This window comes from Bos taurus, chromosome 7 (assembly GCF_002263795.3).
Source record: "Bos taurus isolate L1 Dominette 01449 registration number 42190680 breed Hereford chromosome 7, ARS-UCD2.0, whole genome shotgun sequence".
NCBI lineage: Eukaryota > Metazoa > Chordata > Mammalia > Artiodactyla > Bovidae > Bos > Bos taurus.
This window is the reverse complement of record NC_037334.1, coordinates 79478562-79502300: the sequence shown is the minus strand read 5'-3', so window position 1 is coordinate 79502300 and position 23739 is coordinate 79478562. Positions and strand designations below refer to the sequence as shown.

Here is a 23739-nt window from a genome sequence, read left to right as displayed (position 1 = left end):
ATAAGATGCTTCTAATTGACCAAAGTAAGAGAGAGAGAGAAAAAAAAAAAAAAAAGGAAATCACATTAAGAGAAATTTTATCCTTAACACACGGAAAATGCTGGGTTCCAGGGAGTCTTGTTCAGAACCGCAGGTGTTCTGCAAGGGTTATATGGCATCAGGAAGGATAGTAGGAGCGAGAAGGCAGCGTAGAAACATGGCTTGAGAGATGATGGGCGGACGGGGAAGCCATCAGCTCTTACCAGTATTATTCCTCGACTGTTCATAGCTATCCGCCTTATTCTCACAGTCTCTCCTCCTCTGTCCTGCACCCCAAATTAATCCTTCTGAAAATAGTTTCATAGTGTCACTCCATTTCTCAAATACACTTCAAATGGTTCTCACTGAAAATTAAGTCCAACTGCCTCTCCCTGACATTTAAACATAGGGTTGTCAGATAAAACACAGGATACCCACTTCAATTTGAATTTCATATAAAGAAAAGGTGATTTCTTCAGATATACAACAAGCAATTTCTTCAGCATAGTATGATCCAATCAAAATAACTTTTTGTGTGTGAAATTCAAATTGAACTGGATATCCGGTATTTTATTTGCTAAATCTGCAAATTCAGAGGCATTTTGAATCTGCCCCCAACCCTTCTTTGGAGGTGTATCTTCTTGCATTCCTTCAAAGCCGTTTTCCTGCTCTTTAAAATGAACGAGGCACATTCTTGTCTCCAAGCTTTGCTCATACTTGCACCCTCACCTGGAATGCCTGCTTCATTTGTCTTTCTCTATCCAGCAAAGTTCTACCTCACTGCCTCCCTCAAGAATAGTTTTAGTCCCTGAGAAATCGGAGATGTGAGATGTCTATGGAATCCTCATTTGACCTTTGGTAAATAACTATATTGTGTTTTATCTGATACTGGTGGTAGGGTGGCATCTTTGTTCATTTAAGCCCTGAATTGTGCTAGTCTGACCACTCTGTCATGCTCCAGATATGTCCTTCCGTGTGGACACACTCCGTGATATTTGGCTTAAATCAGTTGCTACTGGAGCTTCTGAGTGGTTCAGTAGCTTATCTAAGACTACAAGTCTGGCGAGTGACATAGTAGGTTTCTTACCTAATTAAGAACAGTGTGTATGACTCCAAGCTATGCTGTTGCTTCTTGTTGATTTTATCCCTACGTGTATTGTGCATTTGGTCTTTTTTCCATCCCTGTACATTCTACTCCATGCCATTTTACCTACATGCTGTCCACAAGTAATGGCTACCTGACCAGTTTCTCTGTCTGCAGCATACCTCCCAAGCTACTACCATAACTGACTGTACTCAAGTCTGTGAAAAATCTTCCTAAGACCACTATGAACATGGTACCCACAAGTTCAGGAAACTTCATACTTCCCAAGTTTATTGACTTGTTTTTCTAGGTTGCCCATTTTCTGAACCCAACCTACTCTTTTGCTTTACTTGCAATAATCCCTTACATGGACATTTTCCACCCAAAGCCATATCCTCTCTGAATATTTCCAGTTTTCTGCTTCCATATTGTCTCCTGAAATTGTCTACATTCCTGTCTCAAACAATCAAGATCTTTCAAGTTTATATAGGGTACATATACACACATATTTCCACTTCAATTAGTTTTTACTAAACTTTTCATATGTCTTATCAAAGTATTGTGTTGGCCAGAAAGTTCATTCTGGTTTTTCCATAAGATATTACAGAAAAAAACAAATGAACTTTTTGGCCAATCCAATAATAAAACTTTAAATGTCTCACGGTGACAGAGAACACCCATCATTGTCCTAAGATCTTATGCAAGCAGTTGTTGTTTCGTTGTTGCTAAGTTGTATCTGACTCTTCTGCAATCCAATGGACTGTCGCCCCCCAGTCTCTGTCCATGCGATTTCCCAGGCGAGAATACTGAAGTGGGTTGCCATTTCCTTCTCCAGGGGATCTTCCAGACCCAGGGATTGAACCTGCATCTCCTGCATTGCACCCAGATTCTTATGTACTATATTCAGGCTCCTCATCTACAAATGGGGAAAATATTAGCTCCTACCTCATGTGACTATGAGATCAGATGAGACCATACACATAACTAAGGGTAGCTTATAGCTATGTTGGAAAAAATTCTAAATAAAGACAAGCTGAACAAATAAAGATGTTGGGCAGAGGTGCTCTATTTCCCACTATACCTGGGAAACGTGATCTAACTCATAGCATCAATAAGGATGTGAAAAGATAGCCTGCTGGGTAATAAGGTTTCCTGAAGTTCAGCAAACAGGAGTACCTAAGTTCTAATGCCCATTAAAAGATAACGTGTTGGGGCATTATTTTTTATAACAAAGTAAAAATAAAAATGGCTTTGAACCTTATTTTCTTTATCTGAATCTTAGTTTATTCTCCCTCTTTACTTGAACCTTAGTTTATTTTCTAATAAAAAGTTGTACTCTTTGCAAACGATATACAATAAGCCTGTAATTCTTGCCTCCTGCTTTAAAACCACTAGTAGAAAAGTGTACAGGGTATTCTTGGGTATAAGGCAGCTGTAATCCATAGCTCCAAGAGTAGGAAGGGGAACCTACCATTAGAAACCCCTCAAAAAGAAAGGAAGCCGCTGTTGCAGCTACTTCCAATGTTTAACCAGGTCTGTAAACATAATATTAGATGTCTCGTGCTACTCTGGTGTCATTTATTCGGAGGCAGTAAGTGAAACCTCTTTAGGCTCCCATGCTCCTCGCCGTCACGGACTCATGTAAGGCTGCCCTGTTTTCTTCACATCAGCTCAGTCGAGCCATGTACCCTCTTCAGTCTTCTCCACTCAGACGGAGGAGTTAATGCAGTTAGATTGCTCCTGGGCTTCTAGCGGGACTACTTCAAATGATATTACTTCCATTTGTGACGTGCATCACCAGCAGTGCTCACATTTGAGGCCAACAGCAAACAGACATCTAAGTCCGCTGGCTGCAAGAGCAGCAGCGCTTCCCCGCTGAAAAGCCAGGGAGCGACAAGGCTATAAATTTGTCAATTTCCTCAACAGCCCGGTGGTGCGCAGGCCGCCACCTGAATGGGACTCTTGAGCAAGGCCACGGATTGCTCTGCGTTCCCAGGATTTGCAGGGAACTGTGTTCACGGATCACAAGCCTGTTTTTGACAGCACGGATCGATGCAAGGAGAGTGAAAACTTAAATCAGGGCTTTCTTCTGATAACTGCCATTTGGGGAGAAAATCCACTTTGGGCAAAAAAGAAGGGCCTTGAGGGCACCCACCACGCAGGGTTCCTCCAGGATGAAAAGACACGGTGAAAGTAACACGTGCAGTTCACAGCCAGACTGGACAGTGGGACTACATGAAGGATACGGCTCACACATATAGATATTCAAGTGCAAACAACTGGATAGTCCTTCACAGTTTTATTCCTTATGCTTTTATTTCTTTATTCTGTGTCACAACTGATTAAAAAAAAATGTTTCCAAATTATCTACATGTGCAACTGATTTTTTTAAGTTTCCAATGTGTCAGAGTTATATAGTAAAAGTTAAATTCCTAGAAAAATAGATATCCTGGTTATGCAAATTGCTCTAAAAGTTTCTAATATCCTCTGTTTCTTTATGCATCTTCTTGTGGCTTGGTAGTAGTGTGTTCTGCAGATCACATTTTCAGTGACACTGCTTTAGGATACATTCTATACATTTTAGTACAAAGGACTACTCACAAAAATGGTTAAATAACATAATAGACTTTTCTTTGTAATAGGTAAAGCATATACATAACAGATTATAATATTGGACCCCTTTCCTTTAGTTTTGGAAGAGTAGCCATGTCTTTCTTGTCTAATCTACTCATCAACTTCAAACATGCTGGTATGGGGTTTCCAGAGGATCTGGGAATGCTGTAATCTCTGTCACTTGTGTTTTCTCTCATTGCAATAGACATTATAAAATTTCAGAAAGCTAAGAGAATATATTGCCTTCCAGGTGTCCCAGTGGTAAAGAATCTGCCTTCTAATGAGGGCTTCGATTCCTGGGTCAGGGAGATCCCCTGGAGTAGGAAATGGCAACCCACTTGAACATCCTTGCCTGGAAAATTCCATGGACAGAGCAGGCTGGAGGGCTATAGTCCATGGGGTTGCAAAGAGTCAGACATGACTGAGCATACAAACACACATAAAAATTTATTAATATTACAAAATGTAGAAATTTTAGTTTTAAATCAGTGATTTAGTGATTTCATGAGCTAACACAAATAGTCACTTATTTCTGTACTAATCAACAGAATTCAATCTATTCTTTATATTGTTTTACACGTAAATTCACTGTTTTCAACGTTTTAGAGGCATTTCCTATCAAAACTCCCCTTCATTCCAGCTCTCCCTCTGTGTTTGCTCCATGTGTTAAGATGCTCTGGCTTGAAGATAAGCACAGCGGATACTCGATACTCATCAAAGACATGAAGCTTCTCATAAGTGCACAGGTGAACACGTTGATATGTAATGATGTTACGTTAACTCCAAACTCCTAATCATATACAGACTACTATATATAAAACAGATAACCCACAAGGACCTATAGCACAGGGAACTACACTCAGAATTTTATAATAATCTATATGGGAAAAGAATCTGAAAAATAATAGATATATGTATATGTATAACTGAATCACTTTGCTATATACTTGAAACTAACACAACATTGCAAATCAAATATACTTTAATAAAAAATTTTAAAATATTTTAATTATCATAATATAAAGAAAAAAAGATGTAATGAAGAAGAGATGATCCAAATGAAAGAAATGGAAGAATGGATTCTAGTTATAGCAACATAAAATCACACAACTATAGATTGTTCAAAGGCTAAAAGGAATTTCTACAGATCATGCCTCAATTTGTAAATGTGAAAATTAGAACAGCAACTTCAGAGTAATTGGTTTGCAGCAGGACCAATAATCTGGCTCAGAAGATGAGAGGGCAGTGATGAAGCAGAAACTACTGCTGACTGATTTGCTATTTCTCCATCTGAGTCTAACATAAAATTGAAAAAACTATATTTACTTCATTTATTCATTTGATTACCAACATCTAGTGTATACAATCCCATGTGAAGAAGAGATAAGAGGTCTTTGGATGAAATGAGGCAAGCAAGCCAAGGTGTTCTTACCGATGATGGTCTTTACTGTTATTAAAAACAGATTTAAAGCAAACTCAGAGAGAAATCTGTCTCCTACTTTCAGTCTTTCTACTTCACCCATTCTCACAATACTCATGCCATTGCCTTCTCCGTATACAAGTAAACTTAAGTTTAAAGGAAAACCAGATGGGAATGTATAGTAGAGAATTTCAAGAAGCATGAAGACAGTTGTTAGTGGCAAAGGAGAACCAATATTGGGCTAAAATGTGTTTTTTTTAATTAATTAATTAATTTTATTGGAGGCTAATTACAATATTGCAGTGGTTTTTGCCATACATTGACATGTACAAACACAATAAGGAGAGATGAGGGTGTGAAGAGCTTACTCAATTCATTGCAGTGAGTTCAACAAAGATCATTTTTTAAATTATCTTTAACTGTGTTGGTTTCTGTTGTACACATCACAAATCAGTCATACCGATTTACGTATTATATATATATATCTCCCCTCCCTCTGGAGCCTCCCTCCCCTCCCCTCCCCACCTCGCCGCTCGGGGTCATCACACTGCTGCAGGCTGGGCTCCCTGTGTTACACAGCAGCTTCCCGCTGCATCTGTTTTACACATGGTAGTGCATATACATCGGAGAAGGCCATGGCACCCCACTCCAGTACTCTTGCCTGGAAAATCCCATGGAAGGAGGAGCCTGGTAGGCTGCAGTCCATGGGGTCGCTAAGAGTCGGATGTGACTTCACTTCCACTTTTCACTTTCATGCATTGGAGAAGGAAATGGCAACCCATTTCAGTGTTCTTGCCTGGAGAATCCCAGGGACAGGGGAGCCTGGTGGGCTGCCGTCTGTGGGGTCGCACAGAGTCGGACACGAGTGAAGTGACTTAGCAGCAGCAGCAGCAGCAGTGCATATACGTCGATGCTGCTTTCTCAGTTTGGCCCACCTTCTCCTCCCTGCTGCATCAAGTCTGTTCTCTATATCTCAACAGACAGTATTTTAAAACATAAGAAAAACCAGTCATTGATTGAGCCACTACATATGCTGGGTACTTCTAAGTACCGTAGAGTGTATGATGGGATTCAAAGAATGAAACTCGGAAAAGTTAAATACAGCTAGACAGACAGGTGAGGGTTAGTACCTAGTGACACAATATGGGCCAGGCACTGTGGTAAGACTTCTGCTTGAATGAGTTTATTTAATGCTGTCAATAAACTGCTAAAGTAGGTACATTATCATAACTTGACTTTAAAGATGAAGTTATCAAGACTCAGATTAAGAAGTTTAGTTAAGTTAATACGGTAAAGAAATTCTAAATATAGTGATCATGCTTCATTTTTGACACCATTCTTCTTCTTCAATACCCTCTTCTGCCTGGCAGCAAGCGGCAGGACACTCAACCGAACACCACACATGCCTAGCCCAGGATGGTTTCCAGTCCATTTTGGCTTCCCAATGAGCTAGGGGCACTGGAAGGCAATGACCTTTATTATCTAAGATGAATATATTTCCAATTATTTCTCCACTGTCACAATTTATCATTCAAGATTGCCTTCTAATTTGCAGTCCTCCAAATTGTCAGACTTTTACTGGATGCTTTAATTATAGAAGTTTATCTAAATAAAAAAGAGGTAATATGAATTTTGTCAGAGGTGGATTTTATATAGCTATCAAAGCAAATGCTGAATACCTTGTGTAGGCTTATTAAAATGTATTTAATGAACCTGAGCTCAAACTGCTTTTCAGTCTTTTTTTGGCCCCCAGAAAGGATGGAATTTCTCTGGCAGTTTCAGAAGAATTACAAGGTTTCATGAGGCAGAATATCCTCTTTGCACACTGAAGATTATGTCTTTTTCCTTTCTTTTTTTCTCATCAGAGCAAGAACCCCCTAATACTATGATGTCCAATTGAACTTTCATTCAATAAGCATTTACTTAGTGCCTACTGTGTGCTACAGTTGAGGTACAAGGATTCATGGTCTCCGCTCTTACAGAATTCTGAATCTATAATATACAAGGCACATATAATTACTCAATGGAAAAAAATGGCAATAAAGAAGTATGCAGAAAGTATTATGGGATCACAGGTGAATAAGCAACTATTTCTATCCTTGGGGTCACAGAATGCTTCAAGAGAAAAGGAGCCATTTTCTCTTGGAGATATTGGCATCAGTTTACTGAGTAAGACAAGGGGTAGAACAATCCAGACAGAAGGAATGGCATAGATATAGAGAGACCAGGAAATGCAAAGCATGAGAAATAAGATGGTAGAATTCAAAAGATGTCATATAACAACACAAAGAAGGAAAAGAACCCATTATATGAAATTCTGATCTTCCAAATCCTGTACATATAATTTATGAGAGTCTGCTGAATTATTTTTGGAAGGGATACTTGTTTTTGTTGAATATTTAGGCCTACTAAACATGATCCTTTGGGTTTGCCTGTGCATGAGGGCCTATGTAACATGTCAGATATACCCTTTTTGCGACAAAAATTTAAATTCAAGAATTATTTTTCTCTATGTAGGAATGCAAAGTTCCAGTTGTCTGTCTCTGTAAATAAAAATTCACTCTTCCAATGTGAGAAATGGAGGAATAGGGGTGTATGGGGCTTCTCTGGTGGCTCAGACAGTAAAAAATCCATGTGCAATGCAAGAGGCATGAGCTTGATCCCTGGGTCAGGAAGATCCCTTGGAGAATGGAATAGCTACCCAATCCAGTATTCTTGCCTGGAGAATTTCATGGACAGAAGAGCCTGGAAAGCTAGTGGGTGTATGAGAAGGGAGTGTGGTAAGGAGAGTGGGAACTCTCAATCAAAGATCTTTTATTTCCAGAGAGTTCATTCCTAATGCCAGGAGACAGGGGATTTATTGTACTTGAATCCCTGTGGACCCCACACTTTTCTGAGGGATAGTGGGGCATATAAGGGTATTACATATGCCCTCAGAAATATGTGCATCAACTTTTCAGCAAGATCCCATGATCTCTACTTGACAGACTGTGAACATTTCAGGAGCAGATTTCCAGAGACACTGAGATTTTTTTCTAGAAATCAAACCCTCCAAATGTATGCTACTAGAGAAGGCGTTATCCAAGGTAAAGGGCAGAGACCAACCAATTAGCAGATGAATAGGAATAAGAAAGAAGGAATCTATCTTCCCAGGGAAAGAGATCTAGAGAAATTTAAGAGTTTTCATGAAATTTTATTGTAATTTATAAAATAACCTTTTTAAAAACAAGGACTAAGAAGCCATCAGTATTGACTAGGAAGGAATCACAAAGTGCAAGCAAGCCAAAAGAAGAAAAACGTAACCCAACAGTTTTACTATTGTTTTCTGGTTATATAAGCAGTGATATAGGCTTGTTATGGAACATTTACAAAATACAGAACCATGCATTGCCACTACCCCACTGTTAGCAATCTGTTGCAGAATATTCCATTCTTCTTTTCTAGGTGTGTGTGTGTGTGCTATTTCTTACACAGATACGGAGCAACACATAAGTAATTTTTGACATTGGTAGCTAACTACATGCATTCACATCGTGGATATTTTTTCAGAGGTGACACTTATGACATATGACCTATTACAGTTATGTTCCAACCATACTTATTCCTTACCTATTTAGGCATTTTTAAAAATTCCTGCAACAGGGTATCTTTTTTTTATTCATGAAGGCACAAGAAGCTGCTTATGCAAATGTTGGATATCGTTCATGTTTTCTTATTTTTAAGGCCATGGCTATGTCTTCCTTTCTAGGACAGGTCTTTCTTCCTTGATTAGGTAGGCTGGCCATTTTCAATTAAACCAACAGTAATGAACATGAATAAAGACATATTCACTCCCCAATTCCATGCCCTGATAATTTGGAGATAATAGACACCCCTCAAATATATGATAATAATAATACCATTAATAAAATAATGTAAACTATATTCTTCAAATAGTGTCCAAGAAGTCACAAAACTACAGAAAACAGTCACTAGGAACTCAAGCAAGTGTCACTATTTGTTTCTCTATTTTCCTCTTACACTTTCTCCAAAGAACTATAACCTGCTAGAAATTTCAAGTTCAAACTGATTTTTAGAGTTCCTGACCTGGGAATACAGAATGACTCAATCTAAAAAGAGATACCAATTGAGAAACTGCCATAGGTACCCACAGAAGTGCAAGATTTAGAATTGATCCTTTAGGTCCTAGGTTGATGGGACTTTAGCAATATCCAAGGCATAGTTTACACAGAGAAGTTGACCCTATGGAAATTTCCATGTTCTTGAAATCTTATGTTACTTGGTCTTTTGCTAAGGAATTACCAGCACACTCACGCATTCTTTCTGATAGCAGATCCCAGTAGAGCTAAGCCATATGTTACTCCTTTATTCTTGGAATAGAGTGCTTAGGTTGGTACTTTGAAGGCTCAAGACTTAAAAATAACTGCTTGAGGAAACACCCTTATAAAAGGTGCATAGGACTTAAAAAATGACATTTGGATATTGGTCAAAATATTACTCCTTGTATGTCATCACAGTGTCATAATATTATGACTCATTATAGTGTCACATCAGACCAACCCCCACAAAGTATGAGTTTAACCAATCCACTTGTACAGATTTGCACATTCAAAGGAATTCCTTTCTGATATTCAGAAGGGTGGTGAGCAGCTTGAAGAGAGGGCACTGTGTAATTTATGTACTTCATTTGGCAACTGGCCAACACAGTTTGGGAAGATCGACACAGAAACTGCTCATCAAGCTGATTAACAAACACAAACAAGGGATGATTCTTGTTAACAGCACCAGGTTGGGAAATACCAAAATACTGTGTTTCCCATAAGATACTTATAAGACTTGCCATGGGCACTATTTCAAATGTATTCTTGTTTATGCTGCTAGTTTCTTCCAGGTGGGCTGAGAATTTAATTCATAAGAGAGAGGACTGACATTTCTTTTTACCCTCTTTTCTTCATTCACATTTCTTCTTCCCCTTTTTGGGAAGGTATGAAAATGTTTATATTGTAAGAGAGTGGTTCTTGACTCTGACTGCATATTAGATTCCCTTGGTGTTATGGACCGAATACTACAGTCCTCCCAACACTCGTATGTTGAAACCCTAGTCCTAATATGATCATACTTGGAGGTGAGACATTTGGGAGGTGATCAGGTATGTAGGTTGAGCCCTTATGAATGGATTAGTGCCCCTTATAAGACAAAGCCAGAGAGATAGCTCAGTCTTTTCCTTGTATGTGAGGATACAAGATTTCAGCAGTCTTCAGCCTGCTAGAAGGCTGTCATCAGAACCCAACCATTCTGGCACCCTGACCTCAGACCTCAGGTCTCTAAAACTGTGAGAAATAAATTTCTGTCTTTTATGGTATTTTGTTGCAGCAGCCTGAACTAGTACACTCAGGGAGTTGTTACAAAAATACAAGAAGTCTGGGTTCCCACCAACAATGATTTTTATTTACTTGGTGGGGAGAGGGCTATGCATTGGTACTTTCTAAACAGCTTTCAGAATACTATAATGTGCAGCAGTCTCACAGACTATTCAAAGGACGACTTTCAGATAGGCAGCATCAGCCTTACCTGGAACGTTGTTAAAAATGCAGAATTAGGTCCCATTCAGATCTATCAAATCAGAATCTGCATTTTAACATGATCCTCAGGTGAAGTGAATGCATATCATATTTTGAGAAGCACTACCATAGGGAAGGAGATAGAATAATAAAGTGAAGATATTTACCAATATTTGGTAATAACAAATTACAGTCTGAGTCACCAGGGAAGCCCAATATCAAAGATAACACTGATTTAAATAATGGTCATAGCTAATACTTATTAGGTGTTCATTATTTGCCAGATAGTCATCTAAATACTTCACATGCCTTGACCCCTTTAATGCATAAAACAACCCAGGGAGGCTGATGTTGCTATTTTCTTTTTTTTCCTTCCAGTTTTGTTGAGATACCATCGACATGCAACATCATATAAGTTTAAGGTGTGTAATATAATGATTTGATTTATATATATATAGTGAAATGATTATTGCATTAAGTTTAGTTAACATCCACAACCTCACAAGTTATACTCTTTTTTTCTTGTATTGAGAACTTTATGATCTACTCTCTATGTCTCTATTTTCTGAGTAAGAAAACAGAGGTGAATGAACTTGGGCAAGGATTCACAGTCCCTGAGGACAGACTAGGCACCTACAGGAACTTTCTCCTTCGTATTAAAGATATATGTGGTTGAACAGCTGATGATGAAGGAAATTGAAGGACTTGATAATCTAACAGGTTGGCTAATTCAGCAATCTGACACAATAGGGATGACAGGCTATATGAAATGTGAATGGCTTTTCTGTTACTTATAAATAACCATAGTCAAGATAGCCAAGATGAATACATGGTAAATGTGAGATATTAGGCAAATTTAGGGGCATTATTATCTCCAAGGTACTCAAAGATCAGACCACATTCAAAGCTTTGAATTTGAATCTTAAATTCATTCCTGGGTCATGAAGCCCAGTTGATCTCAATGAAGTCTACAGAGTCATAGGTAACATCTCCAAAAAGGAAATATGAAGTGAATTCTGTCTTTTCTTAAGAGAAACTATGAGAGCTACAATTTGGGAGTTAATTTTCTCAAAGCAGCAAGGTGTCCCCTGGTCAAAGTAAAATAAATATTTTTCTATTAGGTGCTAAATCAATATTTGTTGAGTTAATTAATATGTATATGAAATGCTCTCTCAAAGAAAAACTATTCTGGCAGCCCTTGCAGTGCAGGTGGACCATATATGGGTTTATTTGGCACAGGTAGTAGTTTTTTTTTTTTTAATGAGCCATTATTTAGTATCAGGGGATTTCACTCACAGACACAGAGATACAAATCCAGGTTTCTAGTTTTTCTTTTAAAATTGCAAATCCTGGCAACACTGTGTCTCTGTGCAACAACCACCGGGCACTGCAGGGTTGCTCTCACAGCAGCAAGGCGCATGCTCACTAGAGATCTGCTGTCCCACCTGGAGTGCACTGAGTGCTGGTCCCCAGTCCTAATGCCCAGAACCTGCAAACATTACTGTATACAGTAAGAGTGAATGTTGCCTTACATGGCAATGCTGCTGCTGCTAAGTCACTTCAGTCGTGTCCGACTCTGTGCGACCCCATAGACATCAGCCCACCAGGCTCTCCTGCCCCTGGGATTCTCCAGGCAAGAACACTGGAGTGGGTTGCCATGTCCTTCTCCAAGGCGTGAAAGTGAAAAAGTGAAAGTGAAGTCGCTCAGTTGTTTCCAACTTTAGCGACCCCATGGACTGCAGCCTTCCAGGGTCCTCCATCCATGGGATTTTCCAGGCAAGAGTACTGGAGTGGGGTGCCATTGCAATAGATGGGATTAATTGTGATCTTGAGGAGAGGACTTTATTCTGGATTATCTGGCTGGGCCCCCAATTCCCTCACATGTATCCTTTTAGGAGAGAAGCAGAGAGAGACAGACACGCAGAGAAGGTGATGTGAAGAGGGAGTGGGGTGTAGGCAGTGTGACTGCAGGCCAAGGGGTGCTGACAGCCAGAAACAGATCGTCCCCCCAGCAGAGCCTCCAGAGACAACGCAGCCCTGTAGACACCTTGTTTTGGATTCTTGGCCTTTACGACACTGAGTGAATACATTTCTGTTGTTTTAAGCCACCTAGTTTGGGGGCATTTTGTTATGGCATCCCTGTGTGCATGCTTGGTTGCTTCAGTCATGTCTGACTCTTTGCAACCCTATGGACTGTTACCCACCAGGCTCCTCTGTCCATGGAATTCTCCAAGCAAGAATACTGGAGTGTGTTGCCATGCTCTCAGGAAGAGGATCTTCCTGACACAGGGTTTGAACCCGTCTCTTATGTCTTCTGCAATGGCAGGAGAGTTCTTTACTACTACTGCCACCTGGAAAGCCCTAGGAATCTAACATAACACCACTTGGACATAGATGCCCATGCATCTGTACAGGAGATTTTTATTAGGACACAGGCTCTTTGTTGGGTATGGGGAGGATACAATGGACAAAGGAGACCATAGTGGTAACAGCCCAGACAAGGCACTCTACATATCCAGGCATTATCCCTTAGAATGGATCTAGTTGAGATTTTTTGTTCTTTGCCAGGAAACTTGTTATCTTAATAGAAAAGTTATGGCTTTTAGATGGATTTATATTTTTATATTCTAACTTTATAAAATGCCAGGATGAATGTATTTCCCTTTAGGTATGAAACACATAATGTAGGCAAATGACCCTTAGAGATTGAATGTTCCATAACCTTCATTTTACAAATGGGAAAACTAGACCCAGAGAGAAAATGGGAGGCCCAAGGTCACACAGATAATTAGGGCAGAGTTCGGCTTAGACCTTCTCACTCATGGTTCATTGCTCATTTTACATCCCAGCCCCCTTTCATGACCTAACTCTTTCAAATCCTAACTATTAGCTTTTGACCATTGAAATAAGGTTGACTGTGAGATCCATTTAGCTTAATAGAATGGCACTTTTGTTCAAGAGTAAGAGTAGGCATGCCCTCAGTCTTTCAGAGGGAATGTTTCAAGCCCATGTCCAAATGGGCCTTTTTCTAAGCAAACTAATTTATCCAGAACATCTAAGTCACATCATGTTTAACTAAAAAAAGGTCTTGTCACGATGATGTTGTTGTTCGGCTGCTCAGCCGTGTTTGACTCTTAGTGAACCATGGACTTCAGCACATACCTGGCTTCCCTGTCCTTCACTGTCTCCCACAGTTTGCTCAAACTCATGTCCATTGAGTCAATGATGCCATCCGACCATGTCATCCTCTGTCGCCCATTATGATATAAGCAGTATTTAATATGCTAAAGAGTACAGATATTTAAAGAAATTGGACAGGAACAACTCAATTGGTAACTTTCTAAAGGAAAGAGAGCAATGCCAGAGAATATATCAATTTATTAGCAAGATGTGAAAGATCTTAAGAAAGCCTGAAAAACATGACTGTACTATACAAATTGAAGGTTAGCAAAAAGAGCCTCAGCACTCAAAGGACAGTACAAATTAACACTGTACACCAATGTTCTTTTTGCAACAGGGAAAAAGAGAGAGTAGAACTTTTAATTAAATTTTTTTCTAACAGTAATTTTTTTAGAGCAATCACAGATGCCCCAATAAAGCAAGAGCTGATGTTTATAGTGTTGCATTAGCTAACTTTTATACCTTTCTAAGCCTCAGGTGGCCAAGTCACATTTGGACTCTATTCTGGATAAATTTTACAGTTCAACACAATGGCATTTTCTTTAATGCTGACCCCGGAACTCCCTAAAAACACATGGGGTCTGCATTGCTGGAACTAATTCATGAAATAATAAGGATTTTTACAAACAGTCAGAAAGCATATTAAAATGCCATGTCAATATTTGCCTATGCCAAAACCCCACCATAGACAACAATAAGCTTGACTCATTAATGCCCAATATAAACTATACAAGATGGATGCTTCTGCAGAATTCCTGGATTAATTCATTGGCTTTTACCATGTCTATCCTAGCCATGCCAAACCTGCTTATTAAAGCCAGCGGGCATTCAAAACAGGAGCTTCATTTATAGATCTCTCTTCTAGTAAGCAAAGGTAATAGAAATAAAACCAACTGGCTCTTTCTCAAGGGAATAAACCTCAAATATTTAAGTAGTGATATACTTGCTTTTTATTGACTCAGGAATGGATTTGGCTTAATCCAGTTAAAGTCCTGATGATGGGAAAGACTGAAGGCTGGAGAAGGGTATGACAGAGGATGAGATGGTTGGTTGGCATCACCAACTCAATGGACATGAGTTTGAGCAAGCTCTGGGAGTTGGTAATAGACAGGGAAGCCTGGTGTGCTGCAGTCCATGGGGTCACAAAGAGTTGGACACAACCAAGCGACTGGACTGAACTGAATTAATCTGAGATACTAAAAGTTCATCCTGAAAACCTTTGTCTCTGGCTGTATCTGTGGTGTTGGAGAAGACTCTTGAGAGTCCCTTGGACTGCAAGGAGATCCAACCAGTCCATTCTGAAGGAGATCAGCCCTGGGATTTCTTTGGAAGGAAAGATGCTAAAGCTGAAACTCCAGTACTTTGGCCATGTGAAGAGTTGACTCATTGGAAAAGATTATGATGCTGGGAGGGATTGGGGGCAGGAGGAGAAGGGGACAACAGAGGATGAGATGGCTGATTGGCATCATTGACTCGATGGACGTGAGTCTCAGTGAACTCCGGGAGTTGGTGATAGACAGGGAGGCCTGGCGTGCTGCAATTCATGAGGTCGCAAAGAGTCGGACATGAATGAGTGACTGATCTGATCTGATCTGATGAACAGCCTGGATGTTGTTTATTTCTGACACCTGTCAATCATGACACGTGATGGCTTATATCACCCTGTGCAATGGTAACCACACAGTAGCCCTGCCAGAATGGTCAGTTCCAAGTGACTTTGGCCATTTGACCTTCCTATCACCTCCATCTCACCAAATCTTAACTAATTAATTAGAAACAAGCCCAGACTTTTATGCCATTGTGGCAAACATAATCTGGCACCAAAAATAAAACAAGTAAATAAAAAACTTGAATGGAGCCATTATCTTAGAAATTTGAGTTAATATTAAGAAAGAATTAAATAACTAAGAATTAGAGCTGAAGGTGAAAGTTGAATTTGGGAGATAAGTCAGGCAGGCCATAATAGACCCTGTGGAGTCAGAGCTATGGAGAAGCAGGAGCAGTGAGTAAGCAATGCCATAATGTAGGAAAAACAAAACAAAACAAGTAGATGATAGCAAAGAGTAGAGAGAAGAATACACATACAGAAGCCAAGCCACAAACACCATGGACAGAGCACTGAAATGGTGAGTCATGAAATCTAACCTGCAGAGGTTTTTGGCACCTTTTTGTACCTAGAACATTCTGGCTATAAAAGTCTACCAATATCCAGGATAGCAGTCATTTTTCATCTTCTAGAGATATAATGGGCCAACTTTCCATATTATTACCCTCATACAAAAGCCCACCTTCCCACTCCTTATGGAAGGAACATGAATGAGTCTGTTTCTGGCAAGCAAGAGATTAACTAAAAACATTATATAAACCTAACCATTCATCTGATGATGTTACACCATTTTACAGGCTTGATTATGTACTATTTGAGATATCTCTTTGCTTCCTGCAGAGATCCTGCTGTTTCATAACCACTTTGCTTGATGTTATATGGGCTTCTGAAGAGAATGCATCTTGATATGCATCACACAACAAGACCAAATCTAACACAGAGACATACTGGTTACAGAGATTACCAAAATACTTTAAAGCTCAAATGTTCACTTGCCCAACTGCTTCTTTCTGGGCATTTCAAGGCATTGGTTGATTAAATATCTGGTATCATTAACTTGAATTTTAATTTCAATTAAATGTTTAGGCTCCATTTAGTCTATGGTCCCTAATGGTGACTCAAGGCTCTAATTTTCAACACTCTTTAACATGATTCTTTTGTTTCAGAACGTTTTCTGTGTTCTTTTAGGTGTCTAACAGTACTCATTTACCACATCCTAAATGATGCACCTTGCAAATATCATATTAAAGTTAAAACTAACAGTAACTGAAAATTTAACTTGACATGTTTCTTGAAGTTCTTATCCAAATCTAACAAATTATGTATATATAGATGTATGTATTTTTAAAAAGAAGCACCTTTTGATTATGAATTATATGTTTAACCCATTTCTAAGAAATAATAAATTCAAACAATTTTGACACCTAGAAGAATTTGTTACATATTTTTGATTCTTTACCGTCTTCCCTTAGTGAACTATAATTCCATTTTCACTTAGAGGTATATGAAACCAAACAGTGAACTTTGGACATCTTCAACTTTCCCCTTATTTTGAAAATCATATAACAATTTTAGCTGTTGGGCCATTGGCTCCAACATGTAAAAAATACATATTACACACCGAGAATCCTTATTCAAGAAAATGTATTGTTTTGGCATAGACAATGATATTTCTGATTGAATGATTCAATATTTTAGAAAGAATTTCCGATGTTAATGTTACCCTTGGTATTCCTGTACTATAAAGGGATCAATGGTAGATCTGGGAGGAAAACTTAGAATCAAAGATTTCAACTGATCAAGCAGTGACCTGTTATTGACGTATGTCCAACACTGGGACAAACTCTGTAGAAAATGTGAAATAAAACTATGACATGTATACCTGTGGCTGACTCATACTGATGTATGGCAGAGGCCAGCACAATATTGTGAAGCAATTTTCCTTCAATTAAGCATAAATTTGGGAAAAAAATAAGACAGAGCTTCTGCCTTGGAAGAGGTTCTAATCTGGATAAGGAGATAGTATTAACATAGAAAGAAGCCCTGAGAGAACCACAGGGACAAAATAAAATTAAATGCATGGCTACTTCCTATCCAAGCAGGATAGGAAGGCCACAGAGTGGCCTATAGTGGACGGGAAAGCATTATGGATTTGACCCTTGCACCGAAAGAAGAAAGGGCGGTAACGAAAAGCTTTGTTCTCTCCACATTCTCTCCAGAAGTGCTGCGGCATAAACCTTACAAGAAGTAAGCCTTCATGGTCATAGTTATATGATTTATCTTCCCATCGCTGAACCTAAACACAGATAGCCTGGTTACTGCCTACATGCATAATTCTCAAGACCTAAGACTCCTCTCTTTCCCCATCTTCCAAGAGGTTTCTACCACTGGCCACATATGAATCAGGCTCAAATTCAATCACTTGGATTCTTCTGGAGACAAAATTAAAAAAAAAAAATTAAAATTGGGTGTCCTCCCTGGTGGTCCAGTGTTTAAGACTCTGCCTTCCAAAGCAGGCACGGAGGGTTCCATCCCTGGTCTGGGAACTAAGGTCCCACATGCTGTGTGCTATAGCCAAAAACAAACAAACAAACGTGGGCTTTAAAGTCATAAAGTTTAGTCCAGTTCTGATCTGCTCCTTCAAATGCCACTAGGAGACCCTGGGTTGCTTACGTAGTCTTAATTTTCATGCTGGTAATCAGATTATTAGAGGGGTAAATGACAGAATATATGACCACTGTTGGCACATATATGCTGTGTTCTGGAGACTATATGATGAACATTCGCATGGTCTTCAGATGTTATTTACCCCAATTAACCTATACTCATACTCCGGAAATTTCAAACTGAGCTATAGGAAATGACCAACATTCAATTTTTTGTCCTACAAAATGATAATTTCATAGATTCAACCAAATATTAATACATTAATCTATTTTTAATTATTAATATATTTCCTCCAGTCACCCTCAGATTGAATGGTTAGTGATTTCTTGGATTCCTGAGGGAGGTAATATAAAAGGCAGGTTTGATTTTGGTCAAGGGAGCTTCCCTGCTGACTCAGACGGTAAAGAATCTGCCTGCAATGTAGGAGATCTGGGTTCAATCCCTGAGTCAGGAAGATTCCCTGGAAAAGGAATTGGTTACCCACTCCAGTAATCTTGTCTGGAGGGCCCCATGGACAGAGAAGCCTGGCAGGCCATAGCCCATGGGGTCAGACAGGACTGAGTGACTAAGCACACACACAGAGGAAAACCTTAAGTTTTGGATATTAGCTTTATTGGAACCTCTAGGAGGGACATTAGAAAGTGAATACTGAAAGTCTGCATTTGAACCAAGGGAAAGAGAAAGAGGAGAAATGAATTTAAACTAGTAGATGGTTTTTCATAGGACAGACCCAGCTCTCTCTCTCTCTCTAACCCTTCTGCCCTCCACTACCGCCTGCATCGAATACTCTCTCCGGGGTACAGGACAGCAGTTGACTGCTATGCTAGGCAGGATGGCATCCTGCTTTCTAAAATAGCACAGATCTGGTAAAGAACTTGAGCCAGGCAAGCTATAGGTTTGTTTATTGTATATGCTGTGAAATGTTCCCAGATAAAACCTCCATTTGTCAATGACCCAGGAGGGAGTAAATGAAAATGCTTATTCAGACCCCTCAGCAGAGAGAGCTCCCTTAATCCGCTCACTGATGAGATAACGCTGTAGGATTACAATAATCAACTTGCAGTATGTCCTCTATTAGTGCTTAAAACTATAGCAGTTCATAAGCACCAGGAGACATCTCTTCATTTACATAATATAGTGACAGACTTTCACCCTTCTGAGACCATCCATCATCTTCCTACCAACCCTTCCTTGAAGTATTTCCAATAGGTACAGTTATACTGAGGACTGTTTAACAATCAATTTCTAAATGCCTCAACATAGAAGAATATATGTATATATTATTTTACATATTTTTTCCTTTTGTGTATACAGACACATATATGTATATACATACACACATACATATACAAATGTATATGTGTGTGTGTGTGTGTGTATACATGTGTATATATATATATATATATATATATATATATATATATATATATAGGGCTCCTCTGGAGACTCAGTGGTAAAGAATCTGCCTGCCAATGCAGGAGACATAAGAGATGCAAGTCTGATCCCTAGGTCAGGAAGATCCCCTGGAAGATGGCATGGCAACCCACTCCAGTATTCCTGCCTGGAAAACCCCATGGACTGAGGAGCCTGGCCAGCTACATTCATGGGGTCGCAAAACAGTTGGACATGAATTACCAACTAAATAACATCAACTATATATATATATATTATATATATGTTACATATACACACACACACAAGTGATATACATTTATGTGTTTGTATACATATAGAAAGATATACACACATACACAGACATACCCCATCCCTTACTTAAATCACAATTATAACCATATATAGACATTAACAGTGACATTAAACATCTCAGCTTCTTCTCAAGAGTAAGAATCACAATGAAGTGTCTGTGAGACTGGTATGTAAATAGGGAAAGTAATAACGCACAGACTCTTCTTAAAATACTTTCTATATCACTATTAGTTTCTGCAGTGACATTTTAAAGTTATTTCCCTCTATGTTCTTTCCTAGTTAGCCAATGGAATGCTCACTCACAGAGAGAGAAGGCACTTTCTGATGCACATTTTTTTAAAAGTTGGTTAAAATTCACGTTATGAAATTGCACAAGTGTTGATAATTCATTCAAACTTGGTTTTTTCCCATGCACTTTTCTAAAGAAAATTTAAAGTGTCAAAAATACGTATCTTGTGCTCATTATTAAATGCTAAATACCACAGTGTTTTGAGCTGCCTCGTGGCCATTGTAAAGAAAACAGGTGTTCTGATAGATTATAAAGTGTGAGTCAGATGATGTGTGGGACAGAATTTTAATGAAGCTGCAAGCATAGAACTCTGACTGGCCTCTTGAATATGATGCTCAGAAGTAGTTTTAAAGACAAGATAGTAAGAATGCAATTCGGGAAGCATTCATTAATAATCAACAAGTAAATGGGACATGAAAAATCATTACAGTAAAAGACCTTAGCATTACAATGTAATTTAATATAGCATTAAACTAAGGAGAAGGTGGGTATAATTTGAAAGGACATCTATGTCTTTGTATATGTGCAAATATACAAAGAAAGTATCTTAATCACTACATTAAGTCAAGACCGTAAGCAGAAATCACAATTCTAGATGCAGAGGTGCCTCTGGAGATGGGAAAAGACTCATGATTATGGAATCCAAGAATAATTATCAATTTCTCTAATTAGGTTTCTATTTAGAGATCTTTTGTGAAACCTAACTTTTTTCCCTTTTGTTTTTCACTAAAATGTCTAGGAAGAAAGCTGAGTGAAAACACACTTGGAGTTTCAGGTGTCTGATGGAATTTCAAAAGAACAGATCTAGGCTTTGTATCTTCAACCTCTTAAAAGGTTGGGGAATAAACACTATATATTTAGGTGATATCTTTCATTAATAACTATGATTTTGTCTAGCTTGTTTTTCACAAACCTAGATCACATCTGGATTTTCTCATATTTTCCCTTTACATTTTCCCTACTTTTAGACATGGTTATGTATAATTTATATCACTAGTTTAGTTATTAATATTAGCATGTTGATACGTTTTCTGGTACTCATATACAATCTTTATTAACAGAAATTTCTGGGGAAAAAAAATTGTGCCCTTCAGCTAATATTTGAGTCGTCTGTGTGCTCTGTTGCTCAGTAATGTCTGTCTCTTTGTGACACCACAGACCATAGTCCACCAGGTTCCCCGTCCACAGAATTTTCCAGGCAAGGATCCTAGAGGAGGCTGCCGTTTCCTCCTCCAGGGGATCTTCCTGACCCACGGCTTGAATCTTCAGCTCTTGTACCTCCTGCATTGGCAGACGGATCCTTTACCAATGTGCCACCTGGGAAGCTCCAATATTATAGTTACTTCAAAACAAGGATTACTAGAAAGTTCATCAAAAGGACAGAACTTTCATGTGAATGGAATTTCCTTTGGCCAAAAAACATAATTAACAAGAAAACAAGAAATAAACTCGTCCCACATATTTATAGAGTAAACTAAAAATTGTCCTATGCTTTTTCAACGGATTTTAGGCTCCTTGAAAGCAAGGCTCTGGAGACTTCTTCCTTGGTATTCCCAGCACTCGACATGGAGGCTGGCTCTACAGGCACTGGAAATATTCCATCAAGATTTGTTTGCATGAATAAGAGAGCAAAATATCCATGCATGATACAGAATTCTGAGAAAATAACATTAAGACTACATAAAAAAGCAGTCTACAAATGGTTCCTAAACTATGTGTCTTGATTTAAATATCATATAAAATCTTTGAATAAAGCAATCCTGTACTTAACCTATAAGACTGGCTGTAACATAAATGATGATACTTTCCCATTATTTGCATTAAGAGACTTACACATATACTTTACTTGTCTACATCTTGTAGACAGTCAAAAAATTATAACTTTGCCAACTCTGTTTATGTTAATGCAGTCTAGAATGAATATGACTGTTGTTTTATGTTTCATGATTTAAATGCACTTTGCCAATGACCTGTTATCTATCAGATTAAAAAGGAACAATGTACCCTGTGAATAAGAACTAAAATGACTTTATAACTCTCACTTTCTATATTTACCTTCAAGGACTTACTGGATCAGAGAGTCTTCCTTACCATCTCATAAGAATTGTTCCATTCCCAGCTCCACACATCTCGTCCCTTCTGGGGGGATTGCACTCTCCCTGGCTTGTTATTTGAATAAGTTCTATCTGTCAGTCATTCAGGTCTCGTACCTCCTCTAAAAAGCCTTCCCCAAACTTCCAATGGGACCTCTCATTCCTCTGGATATCTCTAGCATTTATTTTCCAACAATTACTTGCCAATTCCTATTTAAGGACTATTGCCTTTATATCGGAGAAGGCAATGGCACCCCACTCCAGTACTCTTGCCTGGAAAATCCCATGGACGGAGGAGCCTGGAGGGCTGCAGTCCACGGGGTCGCTAAGAGTCGGACACGACTGAGCGACTTCACTTTCACTTTTCACTTTCATGCACTGGAGAAGGAAACAGCAACCCACTCCAGTGTTCTTGCCTGGAGAATCCCAGGGACGAGGGAGTCTGGTGGGCTGCCATCTATGGAGTCGCACAGAGTTGGACACGACTGAAGCGACTTTGCAGCAGCAGCAGCCTTTATATATATATATATATATATTTTAAATAGGAACGCTGGTATTTCTAACCAAATTTCAAACCCTTAAGGCATTGTTATGTGTTTCTCTGATGGGAACATGATTCCTGGGCAGAATTACTGCCATAGCCACTTCTTGAAATTCACACAGCAGGAGAGGGCTTGAGAAGCACAGCCAAAGCTGACACTGTTGTAGGATGTATCGGAAAGTTGTTAAGAGAGTAGGTGTTAAGAGTTCTTACGTGGGGATTTTCTTTTCTTTTTTAATTTTATTTTTGGGCTGCACTGCATGGCATATGGGATCTTAGTTCCCTGACCAGGGATTGAACCAGTGCCCCCTTCATTGGAAGCACAGAGTCTTAACCACTGGACCACCAGGGAGGCCCCTTTTTCTTTTCTTTTGGTTTTATCTATATGAAATGATAGATTATAACCAAACCTACTGTGGTAATATTTCATAATACATGTAAATCAAACCATAATGCTGTATACTCTGAACTTACAGAGTGACGTGTATCAATTATGTCTCAATAAAATTGGGGAAAAAAGAAGCCCTGACCTGTTTACCATCTCATTTGCCTAACAATTCCTCTAGGAAGTTGATGGGGCTGGGATCCTAATTGACCATTCACTTTCTCTTCTTCTCTATAAGATGGTTGCTTCCTTGAGCGTAGCATAAGGATGCTGTGTTTGTATCTTCAGGACTTTTAATAATATCTAGTAAACTTAAATCTCTAGTGAATGATAGCTTTTGGAATGAACACATGGAAATATTGAGATTCAATCAGCGGAATCATCCTACGCAAGGTCACGGGGCCACTGAATTGAAAAGAGCAGGAAGGTGTCAGTCTGTAAGCTTCCTAGTGACATAATCCAGAAGAGGTGGCACTGCAGCCGAAAGCACAGGTAATCCACGTGCTTAAAGAAAGAGCTAAGACAACTGTTGACTCAAGAGCAGAAAACGCTTAGATGCCTTATCATTCTTCCTT

General features: G+C 39.0%; 1 long non-coding RNA gene across 1 annotated transcript; it reads left to right on the top strand.

The window, feature by feature from the left end:
- Positions 1-9738: 9738 nt before the first annotated feature.
- LOC132345789 (uncharacterized) lies at positions 9739-21800 on the top strand. The gene is made up of 3 exons (XR_009495343.1): positions 9739-9923; positions 11075-11118; positions 21656-21800. It is a non-coding gene; the product is annotated as an uncharacterized lncRNA (long non-coding RNA).
- The last annotated feature ends 1939 nt before the right edge of the window (positions 21801-23739 follow it).